At 46.4% G+C, this 25,648-nt stretch overlaps 8 pseudogenes; 7 read left to right on the top strand and 1 right to left on the bottom strand.

Annotated features, from left to right (window-relative positions):
* Positions 1 to 2,213: 2,213 nt before the first annotated feature.
* On the top strand, positions 2,214 to 2,332 carry LOC143958535 (5S ribosomal RNA; annotated as a pseudogene).
* Positions 2,333 to 3,452: 1,120 nt separating this feature from the next.
* LOC143958816 (5S ribosomal RNA) lies at positions 3,453 to 3,571 on the top strand (annotated as a pseudogene).
* Positions 3,572 to 3,678: 107 nt separating this feature from the next.
* On the top strand, positions 3,679 to 3,797 carry LOC143958740 (5S ribosomal RNA; annotated as a pseudogene).
* A 4,902-nt stretch (positions 3,798 to 8,699) lies between these two features.
* On the top strand, positions 8,700 to 8,818 carry LOC143958444 (5S ribosomal RNA; annotated as a pseudogene).
* Positions 8,819 to 12,602: 3,784 nt separating this feature from the next.
* Positions 12,603 to 12,721, top strand: LOC143958667 (5S ribosomal RNA; annotated as a pseudogene).
* Positions 12,722 to 12,828: 107 nt separating this feature from the next.
* LOC143958411 (5S ribosomal RNA) lies at positions 12,829 to 12,947 on the top strand (annotated as a pseudogene).
* Positions 12,948 to 13,057: 110 nt separating this feature from the next.
* Positions 13,058 to 13,176, top strand: LOC143958799 (5S ribosomal RNA; annotated as a pseudogene).
* Positions 13,177 to 13,402: 226 nt separating this feature from the next.
* LOC143958538 (5S ribosomal RNA) lies at positions 13,403 to 13,521 on the bottom strand (annotated as a pseudogene).
* Between the last annotated feature and the right edge of the window lie 12,127 nt (positions 13,522 to 25,648).

The raw sequence follows: 25,648 nt of genomic DNA, 5'->3' as shown, positions 1-25,648 counted from the left end.
GCATGTAATGTGTTTTTGCAGCAATTTGTGTTTTTTAATCTGCCCAAAAAAATGCGAATTGCATTAAAATCACATGCGCAAAAATCAAAACGTACTGCAAAAAGCACGGCAGAAACAGATCAAAAGCAAACTGCATAGGTGTATACCGAGCCTTATGCTGGCCACACCGATCAATTTTCAGATGAGAATATTCAGACGAAAAATCTTTGTACATTCGCTGAATGAAAGAATTTTGTTTGAAATTTTCACTTGTTTTTTACATTCTGTTTTTAAAATGAATGTAATTTCTGAACGAAAACCACAAACACCGTCTGAGAATTCCTTTTGACTAAGAAATTTTCTATGATTTCCAAATTTTCCTGTCACTGTGGTTGAAAATGAACGTCAATTTGACACATTTTTTTTTTTAAGGTTATTAACCGATTAATCGATTAATCGAAACAATAATCGGCCAACTAATCGATTATAAAAATAATCGTTAGTTGCAGCCCTAATCTTTAGTTACTCTTATGCCGCGTACACACGATCAAACAAGCGGGTGGAAAAGTCCGGCAAACTCAAGTCCGCCGGACAATCCCCCCGTGTGTAGGCTTCTGGCATACTTTTTTGACCCGAAAGTACGGCGGACTTAGAAAGTAGTTTTGCACTCCAATCTTCCCGCTGGACTCGCATTTCGGCGGACAATCCGGCCGCGTGTGTGCCAGTCCGCCGTACTTTTGAAATGAATGGACTTTTCCCGCCCGGAGAAAAGTCCGCTCATTTCGAGCGGGTCTCCAGGTAGGCACCTGGTATGGACTTAAAGGGGAACCCCAACGCCGAAAAAAATCCGTGTGGGGGTCCCCCCCAAGTCCACAACAGACCCTTGTCCGAGCACGCTACCCCCCTCCTGAGCCGTAGGCCGCGTGCCCTCAACATGGGGGGTGCCTTGGGGAAGTGGGGGCCGCGCGGCCCCCCCACCTTGAAGCACCTTGTCCCCATGTTGATGAGGACAAGGGCTTCTTCCCGACAACCCTGGCCGTTGGTTGTCGGGGTCTGCGGGCGTGGGCTTATCGGAATCCGGGAGCCCCCTTTAATAAGGGGGCCCCCGGATACCGGCCCCCCACCCTATGTGAATGAGTATGGGGTACAATGTACCCTTACCCATTCACCTGTAAAATAAAGTACAAAAAAAAACACAACACACAAGATAAAATAATTTATTGCACAGCTCCGGGGGTCTTCCGTCTTCGGGGGTCTTTTCGCCGCACTCCTCCGCTATCTTCTTGTAGCTCTTTTACTAGCGGAGGAGTCCGGCTTTCTTCCTCGCCGCCGCCCTCTTCTTCCGACTTCGGGGGTCTTGTCCCCCCTCTTCGGTTCTTCTGCTGGGCCACCGCGCCTTCTTATAGCTCTTTTACAGGCGGTGGCCCGGTCTTCTGTCGCCGCTGTCACCGCCGCTGCCGCCGCCTTCTGTTCTGTTCTTCTCTTCTTCTTCTTCTTCTTCTTCAGATGTTGCCTCGTCGAGTCCTCCGCTCACAATGGCTCTGACCGGGCACGCGGCGACTTATATAGGGACATCACCGGATGATGTCCCCGCCTATTATGATGTCACAGTCCCAGCATCCTCTGGGACTGTGACACCATAATCAATACTTATCCCGCCAATACCCTGGCAATACCCTGACAATACTCTGCAATACTTACCCTGCCAATACTCTGCAATACATACCCCACTAATACTCTGCAATACATACCCCACCAATACTCTGCAATACATACCCCACCAATACTCTGCAATACATACCCCGCCAATACCCTGGCAATACCCTGGCAATACCCTGGCAATACTTACCCTGCCAATACTCTGCAATACTTACCCTGCCAATACTCTGCAATACTTACCCTGCCAATACTCTGCAATAAATACCCTGCCAATACTCTCCAAAATACCATTTAATTTATTTGTTTTGTTTGTATTACATATAGATATTAAAGAGGTATGTTCTCATCTGAAAACAGTATTTCTTTTGGATAATCAAACCTATAACTGACTGGAGAAAAACAAATGTCACTTGTAGACAAACCTACACTTTGTTTCAAGGCGGGGTCTGGGGAGGGGCAATGGGTGGGGCCAGGGGTGGGGCTAAAGGAGGGACCAGGGGCGGGGCCAGGGTGGAGCTGAAGGGGGCCCCGTCAGGTAGGCTGTACGGGGCCCCATGATTTCTATCAGCGGCCCTGCCTACGGCCATATCACCCTGAATGTGCCCGATCACATCTGATTTCAGATGATAAGCAGGGTCGGTCCTGGTTAGTACCTGGATAGGAGACCGCTTGGGAGTACCAGGTGTAGTAGGCTTTTTTAACCACTTCCCGACCAGCGCACGACGATGTACGTCGACAGAATGGCACGGGCAGGCATATTGGCGTACAGGTACGTCCAATATTCGATGCCGCCCTGCCATCGGGAGCGCGCCGCCGGCGCCGCGCTCCCGCGCTGGTCGGGACCCCCGTGAGTCCGGTCCCGGGACCCGCGGACTCGATCGCCGCGGGCATCCCCGCGATCGTCTCACGGAGCAGCCGAATGGAGGAAATGCTGTATAAACAACATTTCTCCATTCTGCCTAGCAACTAGTGACGCTGATCTCTGCTCCATGTGATTGGAGCAGAGATCAGTGTACACTAAATGAAAGCCCAACCCCCCCACAGTTAGTAACACACCCCTAGGAACACTTAACCCCTACACTGCCACCCACTGGTTAACCCTTTCACTGCCAGTGTCATTTACACAGGAATCACTGCATTTATATAGCAGTGATTACTGTATAAATGACAATGGTCCCAAAAATGTGTCAAAAATGTCCGATGGGTCCCCCACAATGTCGCAGTCACAATAAAAATCGCAGATCGCCGCCATTACTAGTAAAAAAAAAAATAATAAAAAATTATTAATAAAAATGCTATAAAACTATCCCTATTTTGTAAACGCTATAACTTTTGCACAAACCAATCAATAATCGCTTATTGCGATTTTTTTTTACCAAAAATATGTAGAAGAATACGTATCGGCCTAAACTGAGGGGAAAAAATATTTTTTTATATATTTTTGGGTGATATTTATTATAACAAAAAGTAAAAAATAATGCGTTTTTTTCAAAATTGTCACTCTATTTTTGTTTATAGCGCAAAAAATAAAAACCGCAGGGGTGATCAAATACCACCAAAAGAAAGCTCTATTTGTGGGAAAAAAAGGACGTCAATTTTGTTTGGGAGCCATGTCGCACGACCGCGCAATTGTCAGTTAAAGCGACGCAGTGCCAAATCGCAAAAAGTGGTCTGGTCTTTGACCAGCAAAATGGTCCGGTCTGCAAGTGGTTAAATATGTTGCTGTCATCAAAGTCCTGTTGAATTTTTCTGCTTGTTTGCCGAGGTGTCCATCTTGGCGTTTGTCAAGAGGGTTGAGAGTGGCCACCAAGATCGCATATGGCCACATCACCCTGAATGCACTCAAGCTCGTTTGATCTCAGATGCTAAGCAGGGTCGTGCCTGGATAGTACCTGGATGGGAGACCGCCTGGGAACACTAGGTGTAGTAGGCTTTTTAAAATATGTTGCTGTCATCAACGTCCTGTTTTATTTTTCTGCTTGTTTGCCAAGGTGACCATGTTGGCGTTTGTCAGGAGGGTTGAGAGTGGCCAGCAAGATCGCCTATGGCCACATCTCCCTGAATGCGATCGATCTCGTTTGATCTCGGATGCTAAGCAGGGTCGGACCTGGTTAGTACCTGGATGGGAGACCGCATGGGAATACCTAGTGCCATAGGCTTTTTTTTAATATGTTGTTGGCATCGACGACCTGTTTTAATTTATTGCTTGTTTGCCAAGATAACCATCTTGGCGTTTGTCAAGTGGGTTGAGAGTGGCCAGCAAGATCTCCTACGGCCACATCACCCTGAATGCGCCTGATCTTGGATGCTAAGCAGGGACGCGCCTGGTTAGTACCTAGATGGTAGACCGTCGGGGAATAACAGGTGCTGTAGGCTTTTTTTTAATATGTTGTTGGCGTTGAATACTTGTTTTAGTTTTCTGCTTGTTTGCCGGGGTGACCATCTTGGCGTTTGTCAAGAGGGTAAGGTGCAGTAGTGTTGGAGGTTGTTCCGCCACCACGCCTCCAAAATGCTACTATTGGTTGTGACACACCTCTCTCCTCCACCCCCTCCTCTTCTTCTTCCTCCATGGCCTCTTCCAGTGTTCTGTCCTCAGAGCCAGCGGTGCTCCGTAGGTGTTCCAGGGGCTACGCAAGTACGCAGGCAAAACGATGCCATGCCGTGCTTGCGCTGGTTTGTTTGGGGGACAGGAGCCACACTGGGGCAGATGTTTTGTCAGCTCTGCAGGGGAAGGCCAAGAGGTGGTTGACGCCACGCCAGCTTAAGCCAGGATTGGTGGTTTGCGACAATGGCACCAACCTCCTCTCCGCCCTCCGACAGGGACAAGAAGGTGGCCGTCTGACTGATGCTTTCAGACAATTTTTTAGTCCGCAGCCCCAAGGTATGATCGGTTCCAGCAACCATCGCCAGCGTCTGATTTACATGGTGCAGGAATACCTAGGGGCAAGGTCAGACTTGGACACCTTTTCCACCGAAAATCCTCTGGCTTACTGGGTCTTGAGGATGGATCACTGGCCAGAGCTTGCACAGTATGCAATTGAGCTACTGGCCTGTCCTGCATCCAGCGTTCTTTCGGAACGCACCTTCAGTGCTGCTGGTGGCTTTGTTACAGATCACAGGGTGCGGCTGTCTACCGAATCAGTTGATCGACTGACCTTCATCAAGATGAATCAGTCTTGGATCACCCACAGCTACCAAGCACCTGAAGCTGATGTAACCGAATAATTTTTTTTGAAATATCACATCCCTTCAAGGCTGCCTATGCTGATGCTGAGTGACTGTCCTGTTATGTTGATTGTCTATCCTCTTCCTCCTCCGATGATATGTTGTTCTGTTTCTGGGTGATGCCATCAGCCCAATTTTTCTGCCCCTGTTTAACAGGGACATGTAATTACAATTCTTGATATAATATTTCACAGGAGGGCCCGTTCCTGTGCCCACCCAGAGTAACTGTGAGGACTTATAGTGTTGTGGCACCAGCACCACAACCACCAAAGGTAAATTTTTCTACCACTGTTCAACAATGGCATGTAATTACAATTCTTGATATAATCGTTCACAGCAGGGCGCTCCAGCGCCCACCAAGAGTCACTTTGAGGGCTTACAATGTTGTGGCAAAACCAACACCTTGTTCCGCCATTTCTGCAGAGCATATAGAGCCGGCCCCTACTTTCAAACATCCAACTTACAAACATCTCCTACTTGCAAACGGAAGGAGACAACAGCAAGTGAGATGAAAAAAGATGGACGACAAAACAAATTATACAGGGGTGATAACCCTTCCCTATGTTTTCCAAAAAGCTTAAAATGTTTTTTTTTGACTGGATCTACACTTTAAAAATGTACCAGTTGAAAATGACAAACAGATTCAACTTAACACAACAAACCTACACAGTCCCTGTCTTGTTTGCACCGCCTGTATACTGCTGTTCTGAGTATATAGGGCCTGGGGGCCACACGCATTTCCTTTTTTTAATATGGGTACGGGGTTCCCCTTAATATGCGTACAAGACCCAAAGGGGCTGGTAATGAGCAGGGAGGGCTACCCATGCCATTTTTCTTAATGATTTTCAACCATATTGCAGGAACCAGATATAACATTAAAACCGCAAGCAGCTTTAAATGACGTTATTTCCGTTAAATGTCATTTTGTGCAGGGACTGTTCTAAACACGGGAAACATGTGGCACTTCACAGGCATACTACATACACCCCCCAGGCACCATATTTAAAGGAATATTTCACTTTTTTTTCCACTTTAATCGTCATTAAAATCAGTGCTCCCGCCAAAACGGCCGTTTTTAAAACATTTTTTCTTGCATTGACCCATGTCCCCTGGGGCAGGAGCCAGGTCCCCAAACCCTTTTTAGGACAGTATCTTGCATATTAGCCATTAAAATTAGCACTTTTAATTTTGAACGTTCGAGTCCCATAGACTTCAATGGGGTTCTAACGTTCGTACGAATTTGGGGTCCGTTCGAAAGTTCTGGTGCGAACCGAACCGGAGGGTGTTCGGCTCATCCCTATTCCTTAATATATAGGGATTTGTCATTAGGAAATAACAATTCGTAGGAGTGGTGAAGTTGGGTTAATTCTATAACTTCTGTCACAGTAGGAAGAGAGTCAGTTTTCCATTTTCTAGTTATAGATAGTCTTGCAGCTAAAAGTATATGTGTTACTACTTTACGATATTGTTTGGGAATCGTATGTAAATTCATATTCAGAATGGCTAGTTCTGGTGAAAGTTGAAGGACAATACCTGTTACGGAAGTGAGTAAATGGGAGATTGCCTGCCAGTAGTTATGTAAGCTTGGGCAGTCCCACATAATATGAAATAGGGTCCCCAATTGGGTACAATTTCTCCATCAATTAGGTGACGAGTTCCCCTTGAATTTTGCTAGGATATGTGGAGTCAGGTATTGTCTTTGAACAATTTTTTGTGCCAATTCCCATAGTGTAACACATGCAGTGGCCCTATATATGCTTCGTAGGGAAGCCATCCATTGTTTAATTGAAAAGTCTTGCCCCAAATCTTGTTCCCATTTAAGGAAGGAAGGTAGTTTGCTGGGTATGTTTTTTGCCCCTAGAATTGGGTATATTGTAGCTACTCCTTTCTGTGAGGTGGCATGGTTATTGAGGAAAGACCATATTTTAACCGGGATTGAAGCTCTGAGTTGTGGATTGTGTAGCAGACACTTTTCTATTTGAATATATGTAGATCGCTCAGAATTCGGAAGCTGTAATTCATTACTTAACTGAGAAAAAGACTTTAATGAGCCCTGTTGGAAGAAGGAACCAAGTTTGATATCCCGACCCAAATTCCAGTCATGTATTTGTACGCCAGGAATTAATGTTGGTATGATTGTTAGAGGAGGGTTTAACACCGTGATTGGAATTTTATCCCATTTGTATGTGATGATTCTCTGCCAAGAGTGTAGCGTCGCTTTCACCGTTGGTGGGTATTGAGCTGTAATTGTGGACTTAATTTTCCTACTAAGTAACCAGAATTGCATATTAGGCTGTCGTGTGATGTCTTTCTCAATTTTTCCCCATAAAGTTTTAGGAGTAGGCAAGAACCATTCTTGCAATTGGGTCAAAAGAGTTGCGTCATAATAATCCTGTAGATCAGGTACGGTCGCACCACCTATATTTCTATGTTTAATTAGTATATGGTATGCGCAACGGGATTTTTTGCCATTCCATAGATATTTTCCCAAACTGCTTTGTAAGGATTTAAAGTAGTATTTAGGGATACATATTGGAAGGGACCTGAGTTGATATAATCATTTTGGTAAGGTCATCATTTTGAAAGCTGCCAGGCGACCAGCCCATGTAAATTCGAATTTACTAAGTGTTAGACCATCTTACATTTCAATTGTAAGCTATAATTAAGCCTCTAGTCTGGTTGCTAGGTTGTTCTGAAGTAGAAGGCTGAGGGACTGGGTCAATCTCAGTTCGTGCTGGACTGGCGGAAGAGTGCTCATTCCTCTGAGAAGGCCGGGCTAGATCTGATTCAGTCTCTCTTCCAACTGCTTCCAGGGCAACATGGCAGGCAGTCCAAATGTTTGGTTATGGCTTATGAAGCGAATGGCAGATCCTATTCTAACTGTTCATCCTTTCTTCCTGGGAATTCGGTGTTTTGATCTTGGAATGGTTCTTAGCTTTTCTTGGTTAGAGTATGAGGGCACCATACTACAGCCAACAAACTTTGGCCAGGCCAAAATCAACGTGCCCTATTCTTGGTTCAGACTTTAGGGACTGGGTCAAGATGTCTTCTCCCCATAGGGGAAAAGGTATGACACATGCCATTCCCACACAAATAGGTTTAAACGTCCATAATTTAAACCATATGAAAGTTTTCAATGAAAACTATTCATTAATGTCCATGTATAGTGTAGCCAGTAGCAAGCAAAAACAGAGTAGGGTTCAGGCACAATGCACATAGATATCACTTGCTGCCCATTTGCTAGAGCAGGATTTAGACAGGACCCCCTCCCAAGCCCACTGTAGCATTGTTTGTATATAATGCTGTTAACTACCCGTTTGCTGCTCATTAGTATGCCCACCTTGGAGCAGTGTAGAATGCATTGCCAGTGATTTCCCCTTGCGCATATGCTCTGTGGTCCCAACAGAGCAGATTTCATAGGCAATGTAAATAGTAAATGGCTGCTCTACTAGAGCCGGTGCCACATCACCAGGTGGCACCAGGAATACCAGGTGCCGCAGGCTTTTTTTAATGTGTAGTCGGCATCAAAGACCTGTTTTATTTTTCTGCTTGTTTGCCGAGGTGACCATCTTGGCGTTTGTCAAGAGGGTTGAGAGTGGCAAGCAAGATCGCCTAAGGCCACATCACCCTGAATCCGCTAGATATCATCTGATCTCGGATTCTAAGCAGGGTCAGGCCATGTTAGTAGCTGGATGGGAGACCTCCTGGGAATACCAGGTGCCGTAGGCTTTTTTTAATATGTTGTTGGCGTCGACGACCTGTTTCATTTTACTGCTTGTTTGCCGAGGTGACCATCTTGGCATTTGTCAAGAGGGTTGAGATTGGCCAGCAAGATTGCCTATGGCCACATCACCCTGAATGCACACGATCTTGTATGATCTCGGATGCTAAGCAGGGTTGGGTCTGGTTAGTACCTGGGTGGGAGACTGCTTGGGAGTACAAGGTGCCGTAGGCTTTTTATAATATGTTGTTGGCGTCGACGACCTGTTTTATTTTTTTGCTTGTTTGCCGAGGTGACCAGCTTGGGGTTTGTCAAGAGGGGTGAGAGTGGCCAACAAAATTTCCTAAGGCCACATCACCCTGACGGTTTTCAGATCCACAAGCTTGTCCTCCGGCAACCTGCATTCCATCGCTTCAGAATCCAACACAATACCCATAAAGGTGATGACCTTCCTGGGCCCTTCCGTCTTGTCGGGTGCCAACGGGATGCCGAACCGTTCAACAACGTGTTCCAGCGTCGCCAGCAACACCCCGCACACTCTGGAATCCGGCGGACCCACGCAGAGAAAGTCATCCAAATAATGGATAACAGAGTTCAGCCCTGCGACATCCCGGACCACCCATTCCACAAATGAGCTAAATGTTTCAAACACCACGCATGAAATGGAGCACCCCATGGGGAGGCAACGGTCAACATAAAACATGTTGTCCCAATGACACCCCAACAACCGAAAACTTTCGGGAGAAGTAGGGGTGGGCCTGGTTAGTACGTAGATGGGAGACCGCCTGGGAATACTAGGTGCTGTAGGTTTCTTTTCTTTTTTTTCTCTTTTTACCCATGGATACCATCTTGGCATTTGTCAAAAGGATTGAAGGTGCACAAAGAGATTGCCTACGGCCACATCACCCTGAAAGCGCACCATCTCATCTGATCTCTGAGACTAAGTAGTGGCGGGCCTGGTTAGTACTTGGATGGGAGACCGCCTGGGAATACCAGGTGCTCTAGGCGCTTTTTTTTTTTATTGCCATTGACTTGTTTTTTTTGTTTTCCATGGTGACAATCTTGGCGTTTGTGAAGAGGGTTGCAAAGAGATTGTCTATGGATTCATCACCCTGAAAGCGTCTGATCTCAGAGGCTAAGCAGGTTCAGGCCTTGTTAGCACCTGGATGGCAGACCACCTGGGAATACCATGTTCCATAGGCTTCTTTTTTTTGGCGTTGGCTTGTTTTTTTCCCTTGTTTCTCAAGGTGACCATCTTGGCGTTTGTCAAAGAGGGTTGAGGATGCCCAAGAGATTGCTTACGGGCCATATCACCATGAAAGCGCCCAATCTCATCTGATCTCGGAGGCTAAGCAGGGTTGGGCCTAGTGACCATCTTTGCGTTTGTCAAGAGAGATGAGGGTGCCCAAAGAGATTGCCTATGAGTAGGGTCGGGTCTGGTAAGTACCTGGATGGGAGACCGCCTGGCAATACAAGGTGCTGTAGGTTTCCTTTTTTTTTATTTTATTTTTTTTGGGGCGTTGACTTATTTTTTCCCTTGTTTCCCAAGGTGAATCTTGGTGTTTGTCAAGGGGGTTGAGGATGTCCAAAAAGATTGGCTATGGCCACATCACCTTGAAAGAGCCCCATCTTGTCTCATCTCGGGGGCTAAGCAGGGGCTGAGCCTGGTTAATACCTGGATGGCAGACTGCCTGGGAATACCAGGCCCCTGTGCTTCTTTTCTTTTTTTGCATTTACTTGTTTTTTTCCCTGGTTTCACAAGGTGACTATCTTGGCGTTTGTCAAGATGGGTCATGGTGTCCAAATAAATTGCCTATGAAAGCGACCAATCTTGTCTAATCTCAGAGGCTAAGCAGGGTCAGGCCTGGATGGTACTTGGATGGGAGACTGCCTGGGAATACCAGGTGGCATAGGCTTCTTTTTTTCTTTTTCTTTTGGCGTTGAATTTGTTTCCCTTGTTTACCAAGGTGACCATCTTGGCGTTTTTCAAGAGTGTTCAGGGTGCCCAAAGCGATTGCCTAAGGCCACATCTCCCTGAAAGCAACCAATCTCATCTGATCTCGGAGGCTTTGCAGGGTCGGGCCTGGTTAGAACCTGGGTGGGAGACCCCCTGGGAATACCTAGTGCCGTAGGTTTCTTTTTTATTAATTTTTTGCCGTTGACTTGTTTTTTGTCTTTTGTTTCCCAAGGTGACCATCTTGGTGTTTGTCAAGAGGGTTGAGGGTGCCAAAAGAGATTTCCTATGGCCACATCACCCTGAAAGTGCTCGATCTTGTCTGATCTCGGAGGCTGAGGAGCGTCTGACCTGGTTAGTAACAAATGGGAGACCTCCTGGGCAGTGGCGGTTGGTGAAGTTTTAGGATGGGGGGGCGCAAGACCACACCCCCTCAGATTTGCCCCCCCCCACTTATCACAAGCCACACCCCTTAGTGAATCAACATCATATAACAGGCTGCACATTATACACTGGGCTCTACTAAAGCAGATGAATCATGCCTATCTTGTGTATAACCACATCAGGCACCTTTTCTACAACCTGTAAATCGCACATATTTGCATTCTGCAACCTGTAAATCACACATATCTGCCTTCTGCAACCTGTAAATCACACATATTTGCATTCTGTAAATCGCACATAACTGCATTCTGCAAACTGTAAATTGCACATATCTGCATTCTGCAACCTGTAAATTGCCCATATCTGCATTCTGCAACATGTAAATCACACATATCTGCATTCTGTAAATCGCATTCTGTAAATTGCACATATCTGCATTCTGTAAATCACACATCTGCATTCTGTAAATTGCACATATCTACAACCTGTAACTTGCACATATCTACAACATACAAATCGCACATATCTACAACCTGTAAATTGCACATATCTACAACCTGTAAATAGCACATATCTGCATTCTGTAAATCACATTCTGTAAATCGCACATATCTGCATTCTGTAAATCGTACATATCTGCAGCCTGTAAATAGCACATATCTACAACCTGTAAATCACACATATCTACCCTCTGCAACCTGTAAATCACACATATCTGCATTCTAAAAATCGCACATAACTGCGTTCTGCAACCTGTAAATTTCACATATCTGCATTCTGCAACTTATAAATTGCCCATATCTGCATTCTGCAACATGTAAATCACAGATATCTGCATTCTGTAAATCACATTCTGTAAATCGCACATATCTGCATTCTGTAAATCACACATCTGCATTCTGTAAATCGCACATATCTGCATGCTGTAAATCGCACATCTGCATTCTGTAAATCACATTCTGTAAATCGCACATATCTTCATTCTGTAAATCACACATATCTGCAACCTGTAAATAGCACATATCTACAACCTGTAAATCTTGTTTGGGGGGAGTATGCTGCCGACCACCGATAATAACCCTTTTTTTTTTAAATCTTGTTTGGGGGATATGCTGCCAAACATCGATAATAAGTTATTATTGGTGGTCGGCAGCAAACCCCCCCAACAAGATTTAAAAAAAAAAGGGTTATTATCGGTGGTCTGCAGCATTAACCCCCATACCTGCCCCCCCAAACAAGAGTTTTTTTTAAAAAAGGGTTATTATTAATAACCCTTTTTTTAAAGCTTTTTGGGGGGGATGTATGCTGCCGGCCACCGATAATAACACTTTTTCTTTAATTTTTTTTAGCAGGGTGGGTGAAGGGGGTTGGGGTATGCTGCCGAGTGCGACCACCATAGTAACCCTGTGGATTTGGAGGGGGTACCGGCGGAGGCGCTGAATAAATAATAACGAATTTGTAAGCTGCCATGCGGCAGCCCCTTACCTGATCCTCTCAGGCGGGCAGAACAGAGAAGTGCTGTGCCAACGTCACTTCCTTGAGTGACGTCGGAAGCACTGCCCACCGCTCACTCAAAGTGCAAGTCTTTTATTTTTTGGGTGTTGACTTGTTATTTTCCCTTGTTTACCAAGGTTAACATCTTGGCGTTTTTCAAGAGGATTGCGAGTGCCCAATGCGATTGAATACGGCCACATCTCCCTGAAAGCAACCAATCTCATCTGATCTCGGAGGCTTAGCAGGGTCGGGCCTGGTTAGAGCCTGGATGGGAGACCCCCTGGGAATACCAGGTGCCGTAGGCTTTTTTTTATATTTTGTTGGCGTCGACGACTTGTTTTATTTTTCTACTTGTTTGCCAAGCTGACCATCTTGGTGTTTGTCAAAAGGGTTGAGAGTGGCCACCAAAATCGCCTACGGCCACATCACCCGGAATGTGCCTGATCTCGTCTGATCTTGGATGCTAAGCAGGGTCGGGCCTGGTTAGTACCTTGATGGGAGACTACTTGGGAATACTAGGTGCCATAGGCTTTTTTTTTTAATATGTTGTTGGCGTCGACGACCTGTTTTATTTTTCTGCTTGTTTGCCGAGGTGACCATCTTGGCATTTGTCAAGAGGGTTGAGAGTGACTGGCAAGATCGCCTACAGCCACGACACCCTGAATGTGCCCGATCTTGTCTGATACCGGATGCTAAGCAGGGTCGGAACTGGTTAGTACATGGATGGGAGACCACCTGGGAATACCAGGTGCTGTAGGCTTTTTTTTAATATGTTGTTGGTGTCTACGACCTGTTTTAATTTTCTGCTTGTTTGCTGAGGTGACCATCTTGGTTTTTGTCAAGAGGGTTGAGCGTGAGCAGTGATGTGGTGATGTGGCAATCTTGCTGACCACTCTCAACCCTCTTGACAAACGCTAAGATGGTCACCTCGGCAAACAAGCAGAAAAATAAAATAGGTCGTCGACGCCAACAACATATTAAAAAAAAGCTTACGGCACATGGTATTCCCAGGCGGTCTCCCATCCAGGTACTAAGCAGGCCCAATGCTGCTTAGCATCCGAGATCAGCCGAGATCAGGCGCATTCAGGGTGATGTGGCCGTAGGCAAACATTGTGGCCACTCTAAATCCTCTTCACAAATGCCAAGATGGTCACCTCGGTAAACAAGCAAAAAAATAAAACAGGTCGTTGACGCCAACAACATATTAAAGAAATAAGCCTACGGCACCTCGTGTTCACAAGCGGTCTCCCATCAGGTCCGACCCTGCTTAGCATCTGAGATCAGACGAGATGAAGCATATTTCGGGTGTTGGGGCTGTAGGCGATATTGCTGGCCACTCTCAACCCTCTTGACAAACGCCTAGATGGTCACCTTGGCAAGCTTGAGAGGGAATGGGATGTTTATCCCAGAGCGTGTGGAAACCGATGACCTTTTCCTTAAATAGTTTGTGTGTCTGCATGTTAGAGTGAATGATGTGGAGGGATGTTGGTTTGTGCGTACCGAGAAAGGGCCAATGTCACCTTTAGTCAGTCGGTTGAAACATGTGAATCAAAAAACAATTAACAGATGCATCATAGTAACTTTTAGAACCATAACTATAACCAAAAAATAAAAAATAAAAGAAAAGAAAAAACAGCCGTCCAGAATTCAGTTGGGCGGTATTATCTCGTAGATGAATCTCCCCCAACACTTCTCATCGCATCGCCCAAAGCACATTGCATCACCCCGACACATCAAATCGCATCAGAACATCGAATCGCGTCGCCCCCAACAGATCGCATCAAATCGCATCACCCAAGCACATCGCGGAACGCCGTTATGTTATGTTATGACGCCGGTTTGTTTACAAGTGATCGCTCCGTCATTTGACGGAGCGATCACGTGGTAAACGGCCGCGATGAGCGGCCGTTTACCGTGATCCGTGATGTGCCGGGTCCTATGGACCCGGCAGTCAAGGATGCTCTCGAGTGCGCGCCCCAGGGGGCGCGTGAGAGCGGAATTCTGGGAGGACGTCATATGACGGCCTCCCAGAGTTAAACAACCGCCCTGTAGCCGTCATTCGACTATGGGCCGGTTGTTAAGTGGTTAAAGACTCATTAGCAGAGCTAATTCATACAACTCCCTCCACGCTTAGGGGTCAAACGTCAGAAATGACTAACCAGGGTCAATCATCCGCGGACCCAGCAGGCACCTCTTCAACCCTGCCTCCCTTATCTGCTGGGGACAGTCCCGAGTCGGAGGATTCCTCAGATGAATCAGAACCCTCGGGGTTTAATTTTTCATTAGTACAACCTTTTGCCTTGGCGGTTAAACAAGCTATCTGCTGGGAAGAGGTGGAAGAGCCTCCTAAAAAGACAAAAACCTTTTTTCCATTTCTGAAAAGGAAATTCATTTTTTTCCCTTTCTAGAAGAATTAAAGGATTTAATAGAAGGGGAATGGAAGAGGACGGATAAACGCTTCTCCCTAAATAGACTCCAGAAGTTGTACCCGCTGGCCAAGTCAGATACAGCCTTCCTGGATACACCTCCAGTAGTTGATGTCGGCTGCCCATGGCTTTTATAATGTCGTCCTTTGGTACATCTTCTCGGATGACTACTTCAATGTTTTCTGTCCAAACTTTAATGGCATTAGACACCAAGGCTAAAGCCACAGCCAGTCTACATGCTCCTCCAGCCAACTGATAGGCTTTTTTCAAACCCATCTATACGCCTGTCCAGAGGATCTTTAAAAGGAGGCCGAATCCTCCATAGGTAGGGTGATGTTCTTGGTTAAACGCACCACTGCTGCATCAACTACTGGAGGTGTATCCAGGAAGGCTGTATCTGACTTGGCCAGCGGGTACAACTTCTGGAGTCTATTTAGGGAGAAGCGTTTATCCGTCCTCTTCCATTCCCCTTCTATTAAATCCTTTAATTCTTCTAGAAAGGGAAAAAAATGAATTTCATTTTCAGAAATGGAAAAAAGGTTTTTGTCTTTTTAGGAAGCTCTTCCACCTCTTCCCAGCAGATAGCTGGTTTAACCGCCAAGACAAAAGGTTGTACTAATGAAAAATTAAACCCGAGGGTTCTGATTCATCTGAGGAATCCTCCGACTCGGCACTGTCCCCAGCAGATAAGGGAGGCGGGGTTGAAAAAGTGCCTGCTGGGTCCGCGGATGATTGCCCTTGGTTAGTCATTTCTGACGTTTGACCCCTAAGCGTGTCTTTCAGGGATGGAGGTGTATGAATTAGCTCTGCTAATGAGTCTTTAACCATTTAACAACCGGCCCATAACCGAATGACGGCTACAGGGCGGTTGTTTAACTCTGGGAGGCCGTCATATGACGTCCTCCCAGAATTCCGCTCTCGCGCGCCCCCCTGAGGCGCGCACTCGAGAGCATCCTTGACTGCCGGGTCCACGTGATCGCTCCATCAAATGACGGAGTGATCACTTGTAAACAAACCGATCGGTACAGCGGAGGGGGAAGAGATCGGTGTCAGCAGCGCTGTGGGCTGCATCTGCAGTGCCCACATCGCTGCTCACCGAAAATTAACCCCATCATACCCTGCCATTACTCTGCAATACTCTGCTTCAATACTCTACAATACCCTGCAACAACACTCTGCAATGCTCTGCGACACCCGCCAATACCCTGCAACACCCGCCAATACCCTGCAACACCCTGCAATGCTCTGCAACACCCTGCAATGATCTGCAATGCTCTGCAACACCCGCTAATACTCTGCAACACTCTGCAATGCTCTGCAACACCCGCCAATACCCTGCAACACTCTGCAACACCCGCCAATACCCTGCAACACCCTGCAATACCCTGCAACACCCTGCAACAACACTCTGCAATGCTCTGCAACACCCGCCAATACCCTGCAACACCCGCCAATATCCTGCAACACCCAATATCCCAAGGATCCCAGTGTTCCCGCAGCTTCTCTCACAGGGGAAATTGGTGCACCCAGCTCCTCACAAACTGGATCTACATCTTTGGATCTTGAGCGGCAGAATTTCCAGTCATTAGGATTCTCGGTGGGGGTGATTTCTACTCTCCTAAAGGCTAGGAAACCTTCCACGAACTTTATCTATTCTAAAATATGGAATACATTTAAAACATTTGCAGAAAGTAAGCAGTGGGACCCCACCACTCCGTCCACCTCAGTAGTTTTGGAGTTTCTGCAGAATGGTTTAGATCTGCGGCTCAGTTTAACCAGTAGAGACCTGCGCTATAGCCAAATCACGGCTACAGCGTGGACCTCCTTTGATGGGAGACTGCCGGAGAATACCAGGTGCCGTGGGCTTTTTTTTATATGTTGGCATCGATGACCTGTTTTATTTTACTGCTTGTTTGCCGAGGTGACCATCTTGGCGTTTGTCAAGAGGATTGTGAGGGGCCAACAAGATTCTACAGCCCCATCACCTGGAATATGCCTGATCTCGGATGCTAAGCAAGGTTGTGCCTGGTTAATACCTTGATGGGAGACCGCTTGGGAATACCAGGTGCTGTAGGCTTTTTTTTATTATGTTGTTGGCGTCAATGACTTGTTTTATTTTTCTGCTTGTTTGCCGAGATGACCATCTTGGCATTTGTCAAGAGGGTTGAGAGTGGCCAGCAACATTGCCATTGGCCACATCACCCTGAATGCACCCGATCTTGTCTGATCTTGAATGCTAAGCATGGTCAGGCCTGGTTAGTACCTGGATGGGAGACCGCCTGGGAATGAACAAATGAATGAATTACTTGTATAGTGCACAATGTGAACTGAATCGCCTCTAGGCGCTGTGGCGAGCATTGATCATCTGCTAAAAGAGGAAGGTCTTGAGTTTTTTCCTAAAAGCCAGGTGATTTTCTTCCAGCCGGATGTTGATTGGTAGAGCATTCCATAGCCGAGGCCCTTGGACAGCGAATCTCCGATCCCCCTTGGATTTAAGACTGCGGTTTGGTGTGTAATGATTTATTTTCTCCATTAGGTATTGCGGAGCTTCTCTATGCACGCATTTGTGGGTGAGGCAAAGGGTCTTGAACGTGATCCGATTTTTTACGGTTAGCCAATGTAAGCTCCTCAACGAAGGAGAGATGGATTCCCAGGGGTTTTTTCCTGTTATCAGCCTTGCCGCCGTGTTCTGGATCAGTTGTAATCACGCAAGTTGATATTGTGGTAATCCTATGTAAAGCGAATTTGCGTAGTCCAGTCGTGAATTAATGATTGTTCCAACTACCACTGCTTTGTCATTCTTTGGGATAAAAGGGATGAGTCTGCGAAGCATGCGCAGCAGATGGTGAGATCCACTGACTACTGCTCCTATATGCGCATCCATTGACATTTGTGCGTCTAAAATAACCCAGAGACTCTTCGCTTTGGTCTTTGGGGAGATAGTCTGCCCAAAAACGGTTGGTGGAGACCAGGAGGTTTTGGTTTCGGGCTTATGATTTGGGTGTAAGATAAGAAGCTCTGTCTTTGATTCGTTCAGCTGGAGGGAGTTAGTGGTCATCCAGTCCTCTATTGATTTGAGGCAGTTTTCAAGTTGTTGTTGGTGATCTTTTTTTCCATTGATCCGGAAATAAAGTTGCGTGTCGTCAGCATAAGAGTGGAAGCAGAGATCTGAGCATCTGATGATTTGAAGGAGTGGGCGAATGTAAATGTTGAAGAGAACGGGTGACAAAGGAGAGCCTTGAGGGACTCCGCAGGTGACTGCCTGAGTTTCGGAGAGGAATTTTACTAGTTTCACTGTCTGTGACCGATTTCCTAGCAAGGACGCGAACCATTGGAGATCTATGTCTTGGACTCCGGCTACTTCTGTGAGTCGGACGAGTAGAATATTGTGATCTACTGTATCAAACGCTGCACTTAGGTCTAGGGACATTCAGGGTGACATGGCCGTAGGCGATCTTGCTGGCCACTCTCAAACCTCTTGACAAACGCCAAGATGGTCACCTATGCAAACAAGCAGAAAAATAAAACAGGTCGTCGACGCCAACAACATATTAAAAAAAAGCCTACGGCACCTGGTATTCCCAGGGGGTCTTCCATTCAGGCTCTAACCAGGCCTGACCCTGCTAAGCCTCCGAGATCATATGAGATTGGTTGCTTTCAGGGAGATGTGGCCGTATTCAATCACTTTGGGCACTCGCAACCCTCTTGAAATACGCCAAGATGTTAACCTTGGTAAACAAGGGAAAATAACAAGTCAACACCCAAATAAATAAAAAAAGACTTGCACTTTGAGTGAGCGGTGGGCGGTGCTTCCGACATCACTCAAGGAAGTGACGTTGGCACAGCACTTCTCTGAGAGGATCAGGTAAGGGGCTGCCGCATGGCAGCTTACTAATTCTTTATTATTTATTCAGCACCGCCGCCGGTACCCCCTCCATATCCACAGGGTGACTATGGTGATCGCACTCGGCAGCATACCCCAACCCCATTCACCCCCCCTGCTAAACAAGATTTAAAGAAAAAGTGTTATTATCGGTGGACGGCAGCATACACCCCCCCAAGAAGCTATAAAAAAACAACGGTTATTAATAATAACCCTTTTTTAAAATCAGGTTGTAGATATGTGCAATTTACAGGTTGTAGATATGTGTGATTTACAGGTTGTAGATATGTGCAATTTACAGGTTGTAGATATGTGCGATTTACAGAATGCGATTTACAGAATGCAGATATGTGCTATTCACAGGTTGTAGATATATATGCGATTTGCAGGTTGTAGATATGTGCGATTTATAGGTTGTAGATATGTGCAATTTACAGGTTGTAGATATGAGCGATTCACAGGTTGTAGATATATGCGATTTGCAGGTTGTAGATATGTGCGATTTATAGGTTGTAGATATGTGCAATTTACAGGTTGTAGATATGAGCGATTTGCAGGTTGTAGATATATGCGATTTGCAGGTTGTAGATATGTGCGATTTACAGAATGCGATTTACAGAATGCAGATATGTGCTATTTACAGGTTGTAGATATGTGCAATTTACAGGTTGTAGATATGTGCGATTTGCATGTTGTAGATATGTGCAATTTACAGGTTGTAGATATGTGCAATTTACAGAATGCAGATATGCGATTTACAGAATGCGATTTACAGAATGTAGATATGTGCGATTCACATCTTGCAGAATGCAGATATGGGCTATTTACAGGTTGTAGATATGTGCTATTTAAAGGTTGCAGATATGTGCGATTTACAGAATGCGATTTACAGAATGCAGATGTGCGATTTACAGAATGCAGATGTGTGATTTACAGAATGCAGATATGTGCGATTTACCGAATGCGATTTACTGAATGCAGATATGTGCGATTTACATGTTGCAGAATGCAGATATGGGCAATTTATAGGTTGCAGAATGCAGATATGTGCAATTTACAGGTTGCAGAATGCAGTTATGTGTGATTTACAGAATGCAGATATGTGTGATTTACAGGTTGCAGAAGGCAGATATGTGTGATTTACAGGTTGCAGAATGCAGATATGTGTGATTTACAGGTTGTAGATATGTGCTATTTACAGGCTGCAGATATGTGCGATTTACAGAATGTGATTTACAGAATGCAGATATGTGCTATTTACAGGTTGTAGATATGTGCTATTTACAGGTTGTAGATATGTGCAATTTACAGGTTGTAGATATGTGCGATTTGCATGTTGTAAATATGTGCAATTTACAGGTTGTAGATATGTGCGATTTAATGAATGCAGATATGTGCGATTTACATGTTGCAGAATGCAGATATGGGCAATTTACAGGTTGCAGAATGCAGATATGTGCGAATGCAGATATGTGCGATTTACAGGTTGTAGATATGTGCTATTTACAGGTATGTGCGATTTACAGAATGCGATTTAGAGAATGCAGATATGTGCAATTTACAGAATGCAGATATGTGCGATTTACAGAATGCAGATATGTGTGATTTACATGTTGCAGAATGCAGATATGGGCAATTTACAGGTTGTAGATATGTGCTATTTACAGGTTTTAGATATGTGCAATTTACAGTTTGTAGATAGGTGCGATTTGCATGTTGTAAATATGTGCAATTTACAGGTTGTAGATATGTGCGATTTACAGAATGCAGATATGTGTGATTTACATGTTGCAGAATGCAGATATGGGCAATTTACAGGTTGCAGAACGCAGTTATGTGCGATTTACAGATTGCAGATATATGCAATTTACAGGTTGCAGAAGGCAGATATGTGTGATTTACAGGTTGCAGAATGCAAATATGTGCCATTTACAGGTTGCAGAAAAGGTGCCTGATGTGGTTATACACAAGATTGGCATGATTCATCTGCTTTAGTAGAGCCCAGTGTATAATGTGCAGCCTGGTATATGATGTTGATTCAATAAGGGGTGTGGCTTGTGATAAGTGGGGGGGCAATTCTGAGGGGGTGTGGTCTTGCGCCCCCCCCATCCTAAAACTTCACCAGCCGCCACTGCCCAGGAGGTCTCCCTTTTGTTACTAACCAGGTGAGACGCTGCTCAGCCTCAGAGATCAGACAAGATCGAGCACTTTCAGGGTGATGTGGCCGTAGGAAATCTCTTTCGGCACCCTCAACCCTCTTGACAAACACCAAGATGGTCACCTTGGGAAACAAAGGACAAAAAACAAGTCAACGCCAAAAAAATAAAAAAGAAACCTACGGCACTAGGTATTCCCAGGGGGTCTCCCACTAGGGATGAGCCGAACACCCCCCGGTTCGGTTCGCACCAGAACTTGCGAACGACCCCCGCGTTCGGCACGAACGTTAGAACCCCATTGAAGTCTATGGGACTCGAACGTTCGAATTGGAAAGTGCTAATTTTAACGGCTAATATGCAAGATAGTGTGCTAAAAAGGGTTTGGCGATCTGCCTCCTGCCTCAGGGGACATGGGTCACTACAAAAAAAAGTTTTAAAAACTACCGTTTTGGCGGGAGCACTGATTTTAATGACGATTAAAGTGAAAAAAAAAGTGAAATATTCCTTTAAATATGGTGCCTGGGGGGTGTCTATAGTATGCCTGTGAAGTGCCACGTGTTTCCCGTGTTTAGAACAGTCCCTGCACAAAATGACATTAAACGGAAATAACACCATTTAAAACTGCTTGCGGTTTTAATGTTATATCTGGTTCCTGCAATATGGTTGAAAATCATTCAGAAAAATGGCATGGGTAGCCCTCCCTGCCCATTACCAGCCTATTTGGGTCTTGTACGCATATTAAGGGGAACCCCGTACCCATATTAAAAAAAGGAAATGCGTGTGGCCCCCAGGCCCTATATACTCAGAACAGCAGTATACAGGCGGTGCAAACAAGACAGGGACTGTGTAGGTTTGTTGTGTTAAGTTGAATCTGTTTGTCATTTTCAACCGGTACATTTTTAAAGTGTAGCTCCAGTCAAAAAAAATATCTTTAAGCTTTTTGGAAAACATAGGGAAGGGTTATCACCCCTGTATAATTTGTTTTGTCGTCCATCTTTTTTCATCTCACTTGCTGTTGTCTCCTTCCGTTTGCAAGTAGGAGATGTTTGTAAATTGGATGTTTGAAAGTAGGGGCCTGCCCTATATGCTCTGCAGAAATGGCGGAACAAGGTGTTGGTTTTGCAACAACATTGTAAGCCTTCAAAGTGACTCTTGGTGGCCGCTGGAGCGCCCTGCTGTGAACGATTATATCAAGAATTGTAATTACATGCCATTGTTGAACAGTGGTAGAAAAATTGACCTTTGGTGGTTGTGGTGCTGGTGCCACAACACTATAAGTCCTCACCGTTACTCTGGGTGGGCACAGGAAGGGGCCCTCCTGTGAAATATTATATCAAGAATTGTAATTACATGTCCCTGTTAAACAGGGGCAGAAAAATTGGGCCTTAGGCACTGGTGCCATCACACTGCAACCTCTGCCATACACTCTAGTTTTATTGCAGGAATTAGCCCTGCTGCAAAGCATTGCATCAAAAATTGTACTTAAACGCCCCTGTTAAACAGGGGCAGAAAAATTGGGCCTTAGGCACTGGTGCCATCACACTGCAACCTCTGCCATACACTCTAGTTTTATTGCAGGAATTAGCCCTGCTGCAAAGCATTGCATCAAAAATTGTACTTAAACGCCCCTGTTAAACAGGGGCAGAAAAATTGGGCCTTAGGCACTGGTGCCATCACACTGCAACCTCTGCCATACACTCTAGTTTTATTGCAGGAATTAGCCCTGCTGCAAAGCATTGCATCAAAAATTGTACTTAAACGCCCCTGTTAAACAGGGGCAGAAAAATTGGGCCTTAGGCACTGGTGCCATCACACTGCAACCTCTGCCATACACTCTAGTTTTATTGCAGGAATTAGCCCTGCTGCAAAGCATTGCATCAAAAATTGTACTTAAACACCCCTGTTAAACAGGGGCAGAAAAATTGGGCCTTAGGCACTGGTGCCATCACACTGCAACCTCTGCCATACACTCTAGTTTTTTTGCAGGAATTAGCCCTGCTGCAAAGCATTGCATCAAAAATTGTACTTAAACGCCCCTGTTAAACAGGGGCAGAAAAATTGGGCCTTAGGCACTGGTGCCATCACACTGCAACCTCTGCCATACACTCTAGTTTTATTGCAGGAATTAGCCCTGCTGCAAAGCATTGCATCAAAAATTGTACTTAAACACCCCTGTTAAACAGGGGCAGAAAAATTGGGCCTTAGGCACTGGTGCCATCACACTGCAACCTCTGCCATACACTCTAGTTTTTTTGCAGGAATTAGCCCTGCTGCAAAGCATTGCATCAAAAATTGTACTTGAACGCCCCTGTTAAACAGGGGCAGAAAAATTGGGCTGCTGGCATCACCCAGAACCAAAAATGTTCTTCCAACATATCAGCGGAGGAGGAAGAGGATAGACAATCAACATAACAGGACAGTCACTCAGCATCAGCATAGGCAGTCTTGAAGGGATGTGGTATTTCAAAAAAATTATTCGGTTACATCAGCTTCAGGTGCTTGGTAGCTGTGGGTGATCCAAGACTGATTCATCTTGATGAAGGTCAGTCGATCAACTGATTCGGTGGACAGGCGCACCCTGTGATCGGTAACGAAGCCACCAGCAGCACTGAAGGTGCGTTCCGAAAGAACGCTGGATGCAGGACAGGCCAGTAGCTCAATTGCATACTGTGCAAGCTCTGGCCAGTGATCCATCCTCAAGACCCAGTAAGCCAGAGGATTTTCAGTGGGAAAGGTGTCCAAGTCTGACCTTGCCCCTAGGTATTCCTGCACCATGTAAATTAGACGCTGGCGATGGGTGCTGGAACCAATCATACCTTGGGGCTGCGGACTAAAAAATTGTCTGAACGCATCAGTCAGACGGCCACCTTCTCCACCGCTCCTTCTGACTGATGCCTCAGCAACACGTTGTCCAGGACCAGGAGTTTGTGACCTCCCAGTCTCTGGGAACGCGTTGCACAGAGCTTTCTGCAAGGCCTCCCGGAGATGTCTCATCCTCTGCTCCCTCTGCGATGGCAAGATAAGGTCGGCAACCTTACCCTTGTACCGTGGATCAAGGAGAGTGGCCAGCCAGTAATGGTCCCTCTCCTTGATCCGAAGAATACGAGGATCCTTCCGCAGGCTTTGCAGGATCAGGGAGGCCATGCAGCGTAGGTTAGCTGAGGCATTCGGTCCGGAGTCCTCTGGGTCACTAAGGACAACATGATCCGCAGCTACCTCCTCCCAGCCACGTACAAGTCCACGTGTTTCTTGGGACTGTAAATCATCCCTATAAGACTGCTGCTGCTGATGCTGAGTGCCAGCCTCCACCTCCATGCTGACACAATCATCCTCCTCCTCCTCTTCCTCCTCCTCACCCTCTTCCTGTGTGATGGGTGGCACAGCAGGAACACTGTCTGGATAAAGGGGGCCTTGAGAGGCAAGGAAGTCCTCCTCTTCCTGCCTCTGTTCTGCCTCAAGTGCCCTGTCCATTATTCCACGCAGCGTATGCTCCAAGAGGTGGACAAGAGGTATAGTGTCACTGATGCATGCACTGTCACTGCTCACCATCCTTGTGGCCTCCTCAAACGGTGACAGGACAGTGCATGCATCCCTGATCATGCCCCACTGGCGTGGTGAGAAAAAACCAAGCTCTCCTGACCCTGTCCTGGTGCCGTAGTCGCACAGGTACTCATTGATGGCCCTCTGCTGCGTGTGCAGCCGCTGCAGCATGGCCAATGTTGAGTTCCATCTGGTGGGCATGTCACATATAAGGCGGTTCTTGGGCAGGTTCAACTCCTTTTGGAGCTCAGCCAGCCGAGCACAGGCATTAAATGATCGGCGGAAATGCACACAGACTCTCCTGGCCTGTTTCAGGACATCCTGTAAGCCGGGGTACCTGCCCAAGAACCGCTGCACCACCAGGTTAAGGACGTGAGCTACACAGGGCACATGGGTCAGTTGTCCCTGTCGGAGGGCGGAGAGGAGGTTGGTGCCATTGTCGCAAACCACCATTCCTGGCTTAAGCTGGCGTGGCGTCAACCACCTCTCGGCCTGCCCCTGCAGAGCTGACAAAACATCCGCCCCAGTGTGGCTCCTGTCCCCCAAACAAACCAGCGCAAGCACGGCATGGCATCGTCTTGCCTGCGTACTTGCGTAGCCCCTGCAACGCCTACGGAGCACCGCTGGTTCTGAGGACAGAGCACTGGAAGAGGCCGTGGAGGAAGAAGAAGAGGAGGGGGTGGAGGAGAGAGGTGTGTCACAACCAATAGTAGCATTTTGGAGGCGTGGTGGCGGAACAACCTCCAATACTACTGCACCTTGTCCTGCATCCTTCCCAGCAGCCAGAAGAGTGACCCAATGGGCCGTGAAAGACAGGTAACGTCCCTGTCCATGCCTGCTGGACCATGAGTCAGCGGTAATATGCACCTTACCGCTGACCGCCCTGTCCAGCGAGGCAAGGACATTGCCTTCCACATGCCGGTAGAGAGCCGGAATTGCCTTCCGTGAGAAAAAGTGGCGTTTGGGGACCTGCCACTGAGGAACCGCACATTGTACAAACTCAGGGGGCCGAATCTACCAACTGAAAAGGCAGCAGTTGAAGTGCTAGCAATTTAGCCAAGCTAGCATTCAACCGCTGGGCATGTGGATGGCTGGGAGTAAATTTCTTCCGCCGGTCCAGCAGCTGGGGCAGGGACATTTGTCTGCTATAATCGGACGTGGATGTACCACTAGCAGAGTTCCCGGAAGCACTTGGCTGTGACACACCTAATTCTACACCTTCATTCC

The sequence above is a fragment of the Lithobates pipiens genome, unplaced genomic scaffold (assembly GCF_037356315.1).
Source record: "Lithobates pipiens isolate NorthernLeopardFrog02 unplaced genomic scaffold, aLitPip1_a1.2 Scaffold_61, whole genome shotgun sequence".
Lineage (NCBI taxonomy): Eukaryota > Metazoa > Chordata > Amphibia > Anura > Ranidae > Lithobates > Lithobates pipiens.
Note: the sequence above shows the minus strand (reverse complement) of the source record. Positions and strands in the feature narration are given on the sequence as shown.